Source organism: Mustela nigripes, chromosome 2 (assembly GCF_022355385.1).
Source record: "Mustela nigripes isolate SB6536 chromosome 2, MUSNIG.SB6536, whole genome shotgun sequence".
In the NCBI taxonomy this organism is placed as follows: domain Eukaryota; kingdom Metazoa; phylum Chordata; class Mammalia; order Carnivora; family Mustelidae; genus Mustela; species Mustela nigripes.
Genome location: NC_081558.1, coordinates 63,624,488 through 63,632,855, shown reverse-complemented (window position 1 = coordinate 63,632,855; position 8,368 = coordinate 63,624,488).

Here is an 8,368-nt window from a genome sequence, read left to right as displayed (position 1 = left end):
TGAGCCAAACCCGGCCCACAGTCGGTTTTCATACAGCCAGCAAGCTAGGAATTGTGTTTTCTTATTATTATTTTTAAAGAATTTTTTTTTAAAAAAAGACAAAGAGAAGAATAGGTGACAGAGGCCAGATACCACATATGGTCTCTAAAATATTTACTAACTAGCCCTTCACAAAAAAATAAATAAATAGAAAATTTGAGCCCCGTTGTAGATGTTAAGAAATTATTAGGCTAAGATGGAGTATTCTCAGCAGGGATGATACCATGTAAAACTGATTTTTCAGGAAGTGAAAATATATTGTACTCATTTTATGTATCAGTAACAATACACATATAGGACATAAACAGATACACAGTGTACCTGTGGTTTGAAATTTCAGGGGATAGAAGCAATTAGAGAAAAATGTCTAAAGAGGCTCCTTAAGGGGCAATAATGAGAAAGAGGCTGAGAAACTGCTTCTCTTTGTAGCAAACATTCGCAAAAGAGCTGTTTTCGTGTTCTTTCAACCCACTCCAACCCTCAGCCCTCCCATACAGCTGCTCTCAGCCACAGCCATCAGTGAGCTCCATGTCCACATGTCCAGCAGATGTTTTCATCTCATGTTACTAGACCACCTGCAGACTTTTGACATCTCCTCTCTTTCCTGTCATACTCCCTTCTTCTTTTCAACAACTCCACACTTTGCTGACTTTCTTCTTATCTCCCTGGTTCACCATTTTGAGTTCCCTTTTTCAGATTCCTCTTCCTCCATTTGAAAAAATTCCCCAGGGCCATCCAGAATCCTTCCTCTTCTTTCTCTGTGTTCTCTCTATATATTACATAATCTCTCCCTAACTTTGAAAGTCACCAGCATGCAAAGGAGTTCTTCTTCATCTCTCCCCTGAGTTCTGGATCTATGTACAGCCACCTTCTTGACATCTCTGCATATTTATTTATTTATTTATTTATTTGCAGGGGAGAGGGACGCTGGAGGATAGCTGCATTGCATTTCTATGGTGTTAAGCTGCAGACATTTGAGGATTTTTTTTTTTTTTTTGCTATACTTTAACTCTCACTAATACCAGTGATGAAACAGGAAATGAACCTAAGTTTTTCTGATTTCAAGACCTGTTGGGCCTTATATGTCTTCCTGATGTTCCTAGACAGGTCTGTGTAGAAATGCTCAGTATTATAACATGGCCTCTCCCATGAAGGAAGATGTCAAGGTAGACTCACTCTTTGACATCTCCACTTTAGTATCTATAGGACACTACAAATGTCAGGAAATTATTTTCCCCTCTCCCTCCAATGAACCTGGTCCTAACCCAGGTTTATCAGTTATATTCCAGTGAGGAAAACAGAATCAATCTAGGTCTTTCCAAAAGAGAGAATTTAATACCAGGAATTGGCAAGACAGGCTATGGAAAACATAATGGTGAAACCACCTGCAGATTGGCCATGGCAGGAAGTCACCACCACCTGAAGGGCGGGAAGGAAAGGAGAGATGGAGGGGAGTCCAGAAGGAGCACCATCCAGGGATATTTGGGACCATGAAGGCTGACAGAAACTGGGCCATAGAAGAGACACAGCCTACCTGGGGCTAGCTGATGCAGAATGAAAGCAAATACTCCTGGCCTAATTCTTCCTCTTGCTAATTAGTCTTCTGCCACTGCTTTCATTGGCTGAACATACCAAAATCTAGCTGACAATGGGGACTGAGAAATAGGGGGTCTCACAACATAGAACATATACCATGGGTAGGATGCAGAAAGGATATGAAACTAAACAGGAAGTGACCAGTCTCTCCTTTCTTAGTAATGGCACAATCTCCACTGAGTTACTAAAACCAAATTATAGAAGTCATCCTTAAAGCTATATTATTCATTATTATTTATTTATAAGTCTAATATAAATTCCTGATGGTTCTATATCAGGAATAAATCTGTCTACTTTTCTCCATCTCACCCATTCTAGTCCAAATCACCTTCATCTCTCACTGGTCAGTGACAAGACCTCCTCACTGGTCTCCCTGCTACCAATCTTGCCCTGCTTCCAACCTGCACATAGTAGCCAATGTGATATTTTTTAAACTTGACACAAAATGATGTCATCTCCTGATCAAAAACTTGAATGGAGCTTCCACTTCTTAAATGGAAATCTAAATGATTCAGACAAAATCTCCCTAAAACTCTGGGCAAAATATTTTTTTTAAGAAAAGAGAAATTATCAAACAAAAGCAACAAAAAAATAATTATTCCTAAAAATAATTTAGGTATGGCATGCAACACACAAAGAAAACCAGACACGCACGAAAACAAATCACTATAACCAAGAACCAGCAAAGACAGAACACACAGATTCTCAAAGATTTCCTGTTATAATTATCAAACGTAGGCTTACTGGTTCAAAGACATAAAAGCCAAGTTTAAAAGTTTTGGACAATAATTAAGAACTATAAAAACTGACAAAGCCTCTTTTCAGAGGACCAGATATAAATTAAGAATGAAAAAAATCAATTACCAAAAATTTAAGGGCAGAGTCTACTTTGCTAAAGAGGGAACAGCAACTTGGTTGATAGGGAGAATATATTAAATACAACACAACACATAGAGACAATGAGATAGAAATAACAGACCAGAGAAAAAGAGACAAAAGACAAAATAAGAGGGTCTAATATATTTACTTGGAATCCAAGGAGGAAAAGAGAGAAAGAGTGGAGCAGAGACAATAAAGGAATGATTAAGTATATTCTAGAACTGGGGCGCCTGGGTGGTTCAGTGGGTTAAAGCCTCTGCCTTCAGCTCAGGTCATGATCCCAGGGTCCTGGGCTGGAGCCTGCATCAGGCTCTCTGCTCAGCAGGGAGCCTGCTTCCCTTCCTTTCTCTCTGCCTGCCTCTCTGCCTCCTTGTGATCTCTGTCAAATAAATAAATAAAATCTTTAAAAAAAAAAAAAAAGAATATTCTAGAACTGACTGAAAACATCAATTTACAGATTCAAGAAGCTGAAAAAGCCTCAAATAGAATTAATGGAAAAAAAGTTCACATATGGACATTTCATAGCAACACTGCAGAAAAAGAGACCAAAAAAATTACAACAGTAACCAGAGGAAAGGAAAAAATAACAAATGACAGTCAGTGGCAGGTGACTTCTTAACAGCAACAATAGAGAACAGAAGTGGAATGGTGTTCTCATTGTGTTTAGAGAAAATAGCTATCAGACTAAAATTTCATACCCAGAAAAACAAGTTATTTCTCTAAGAAAAAAGGCAAAATAAAGATATTTTCAGACAAAGCTTACGGACTGTATTGCCAGAAGTCCCAGGTATACCCTCCAGGTATAAATAAGATACTTCAAGCAGAAAGTAAATTATTTTACATGGAATGTTAGGTGTGCAAAAAGGAATGAAGAGCAAAGAAAGAGGTAAATACATGAGGTTAAGATACATAACTAAAATATACAATGTCTTAGCCTATGGTGGGCCCTCCCCTCCATAAAGCAGATTGTGAGACCAAAAATAAATAAATATGTGTGTGTGTATACACACACACACACACACACACACACATATGTATATATAAATGCAATTTGTTCAGTAATAACTGCAGGAAAGAGGGATCACTAAGGAGAGCAAAACAAGAAAGGAGTTAAAGCCAATAAAAGTGTTCATTAATGAGCAGTTCACTTCTGTGGACAGCTAGGACTCAGTCTCACCAGGGACTACTGAGAAACTACCCACAATTGTCCACAGGAAAGGCAAGAGACATACTTCTTCAACAGCGTCTGTCCCCCATTGGTCATTAATCTCCTCACATTCCTGGGCTATGGATACATGAGTTCTGGACAGGTTCATGCAGACAGGAGAGAGGGTTGAGAAAATGTAAGAGGTGACATAAGAACTATTCAGTGTTTATTTTAAGTTCTGTAAGTGAACAGAATAGAAGTGTCCTCAGGTCATTGTCTTTTCTGGAGTGAGAGTAAGATGTCATTTGGACTGTGATAAGGTTATGGTTCCTAGAGTAATTTCTAGAGTAACCGCTAAAAGAATGTAAATACTATGTAAACTTACAAATAAAGGAAAGTGGATTTTTTTAAATATTTAGACAAAAAAGAAAGTAGAAAAAAGGGTTACAGAATTTAACAAATAAAAGCCCAAAATAAAATAATATATTTAAACCCAGATACATCTGTTCTCATATCAAATATAAATATGTTAGATTTCTAATTAAAAGATAAATATTATTAATCTGAGAAGCAAAATAAATAAATAGTAAAATTTCAGCATGGAATGTAAAATCAAACTATTAAAATATTCAATATATCACTATCAAATTAAAGTATCTACATGGTCAAGACACCAATCCTTTCCAAATTAGTATATAAATTTAATACAATAAAAATGAAAGTAGCAACCAAATACTTTGGAAAAACTGACAAAATAATTTCAAATTAATCCAGATAATATTTAAGAATACTTTTTAAAAGTAGAATAATGAAGGATGTTAAAATATCAGTAAAACTATAAAAATAGATAGACATAATCAGTAGTATGTAATACTACTTACATAATCAGTAGTGTGTGGATACTACTTAACAGTTTTCTGAATATATTTACCTTTATTTATTCAGTTGATCCACATAATAAACTTTACAAACCAAACAGGCCTTACATTAAGAAACTGATGCTCAGAGAGACTAACTTGTGCAGTTACCCAGCAAAAGATTGAGCTAAATGTCAGTTCCAGCTCAGACTCTCTCCTGGTGTGGTGGTCTGGTTCATACCACCCTTTAGCTATCATGATTAAACAGCTGTACTTTTGAAATCAGGTCACAGTTTATAACAGAGCAGGTCCAATGAAGATTGAGGTGTGCAAAATGTTCTTGATTTATTAAAATATTGCTTTCCTTTGAGCACAGATACAGCAAGATGTTGACATAATGGCAATAAAAGCAGCAATCTCAGGCAGACTTCTCCCTTGAGTTTCTAAAATCTGATATTAATCAGCTACCTAGTTCAAGCTTCAAGAGTTGGGTTTCCCATAGATAACATCACGAAGCTATAATCTTTCCTATTTAGCTTGGAACCCCCAGGGTCTTCTGTATAGCTTTGCTACTATAATTTTTATTTACTTATTTATTTGTTTATAATAGCAACTTATGTTTAGAACTCATTTGAGCTGGTTCAACGCATATACCTTGCACCAACTATATTCTATTTGGTGTACTTGCAGACTTGCCTGACACCTGCATCTTCCCTACAATGATAGGAAGATGAAGAATCAGCAACTATTTAAAGCTGATTCTGTGACTGTCCAATACCTAACACAGTACTACATCAATATATGAATATATGAGTAAATAAACATGTCATGTCTTTAAAATTATGGTGGTGATGATGATGGCGACAGTGGTGATATGATGGTGATGATGATGATGATGTGATTATGGTGATGATGATGACACCTCCCACCACAACCTCAGAATACAGTGAATTATTTTACTATCTTCCTACATAAAGCAAACACAGGAAAATCTACAATATGGATTTTCTTCAGGAAGTTTGTTTGCTATTCTCCAAACTTAAGCCACCATAAAAAAGTTAAGATAGAGACCATATAGCTAGCAGGCATCTCTTGTAGAGGACAGGGTGCTCAATGGGTCCCATAAAGATTATAGTGTTCAACATGGAATTAGTTGTTAGATTTCCAATGAATGGAAAATGAGAATTTAAAAAAAAGAATTATTCACTTGGACATTCACAGTGAGCATCAAGCAGCCTAGTTACATCCAAATATATTCTTCATGTTTGTATCAAAAATATCCCATTTTGAAACAAATGAATTTTTAAAGGATTTTTAGGTGCAGAATATAGATAGTATTTTTCTCATAGTATTACATATAATTCTTGAATACTTATTTTATATCAGAAAGAGTTACTTCTACAGTACATTTTATTATGTAAAATGCTAGATGCAGTTATGTGACTTCAAAGGAATTTCATAAAGTCATAAATTCCTCAGCCTCTGCCTACATATTTCATGCACCCCATGTTTTCTCACCATTACTTGTCCAACTATGTTTCATATTTAAAATAATGACAATGAAAGAAGGGAACCAGGCCTCCTGTACAAAAACAAACCCATATTTCTCTTCTCATAAAAAGAAGTTTAAAAAGGAATTGTCTATCTGCTTGGAAGACCAGGCCATTCTAATGAATTATGAAGCTCTGAAAAATCCCAAACCTCTTTTCAACCTCAAGCTGATCATCTGTGTGATTCATTCGCAGTAAATCTATGCCTGAACATGTTTGGTTTTTACCAAATGATGTCTCATTATCCCCAAGCTGAAACTATGCTGAAAGCCAACCTCTTGCTTTCCTTTAATGACATGCACCGCCAGAAATACAATCATTTCTGAGTACCCTCTCTTACCACTCCTGGGCTAGTGATTACTCTTAGACTCCTCTGCCTTTGAGATTGTGTTCTTACCTTTTATCTGTTTTCTCCTTTCCTCTTCTTCCTGGTTGCTGGCCCTCCACCCTTGCACACAAATCAGTCCACAGACTCAGTTCCAGTGCCACCCTTGATGTGTCCTCCTAAAACCAGAGAAATCCAGGGGCTGCAATGGAGTTGGGAGGCCATCTTTTTCAGCCTCTGATTTTAGGTAAAGCCTGAATGTAATCCTTCTCCCACCAAAGGCCAGCCTGTCTGGCCCCCCTCTGCAAGTGTCTCTTGAGTACTATACCTTCGAAGGGCCTGCAACCAAGATGGAAATTCTGCTCCGGCCCCACATGACTTGCAGACCAAGCCCTACTTTCCCATCTCCTTCAAAAACAGTCCACTACTTAAACTAGGTCTTACTTCTCTTCATTCCATTGTCCCCTCATTCCTCATTCTGTTGTGACTACAGCCAGCACAACTGACTGGTCCTCACATTTGATCTGTGCTGCACCCACTTCATCCCCCAGAATCACAGGCTCTTCCTGTATTCATACTCGGCTACAAGGAGAGTGGCCATGTTCTTGTGAGACAGAGGTGAATAAGCTGGTCCTCACAAGGACTCAGGCCCCTTCTCTTTGCCAGGTTATCTCCATGCTTCTCCTGAGAGCATCCTCACCTTCTGCCCTCTTCATCATGTCCCTTTGCTTCTGACGTGCACCATAGCTGGCATTACTGCTTCACCAAGAGTTATCACTGCCTGGGGTACCATCATATCAGCCTTTCATAGGGTATCAGAGAATATGTCTAATAAAAGATAAATTTCACCTGCCTTCAGGCCTTAAATTAGGGTAACCGACCCTTGCCAGAAGGCCACAGGTCTTCAAAGCCCAAGATAAATCTGGCACAGCTTCTTGGTACATCAATTTCACTTTAATAACAGTAACTTCAAACTTGCTAAATATTGAAATAAAGTATGAATTATGTGGAGTACAACAGAGAATGAATATTAATTCTTAAAGATAAAACTTTAAGACTTGTAGGAGATTTTGAAATTTGGGTGGAAAATATCAGTATGATTCCAGATGACTCACACTTCCTCACACCACCCCATTGCCCCTCAGGTGCAGGCATTCACTCTCTTCTCAGTACTGAGAACATTGGAGGTACAAGGCTTTATGACTGATTCCCATTTTTTAAGGTGGTTCCTGTTGATGGGGAAACGTTTTGTATTTTATAGATATGGCCCTTTCCCCTCCAGCCCTGCCACCGACCATCTTCTTGAAACCATTCTAGTTGCTGTGCTTGAAATGACTTGCAGGACTGAAGTGGCTTTAGAATGTTTTCTTCTGGACTGAGATTTGCAGTGGAATTTTTTGGGAGAAGGTTACAAATAAATTGATATCTCAATAAAAATTATGGGTAATTATAATTTTGCTTTTTTTATTCCTCTTATAAAACACAGCTGCAATGAATATTCTTATCATCATATCTGTGTCTGTACCATTAATTATTTCTCTAATGATAACAGGGATGGTGGCTCTTTCTAAAAAGTAAAAGTTGACCTACTATTTCTATATTTCTGTTTATATAAGACCCACAACTAGGTCATGAGTAAGAAGCAATTCTTTTTTTTCTTTTTTCTTTTTTTTAATAAACATATAATATATTTTTATCCCCAGGGGTACAGGTCTGTGAATCGCCAGGTTTACACACATCACAGCACTCACCATAGCACATACCCTCCCCAATGTCCATAACCCCACCCCCTTTCTCCCAACTCCCCTCCCCCCAGCAACCCTCAGTTTGTTTTGTAGATTAAGAGTCACTTATGGTTTATCTCCCTCCCAATCCCATCTTGTTTCATTTATTCTTCTCCTACCCCCTTAATCCCCCATGTTGCATCTCCACTTCCTCATATCAGGGAGATCATATGATAGTTATCTTTCTCCGA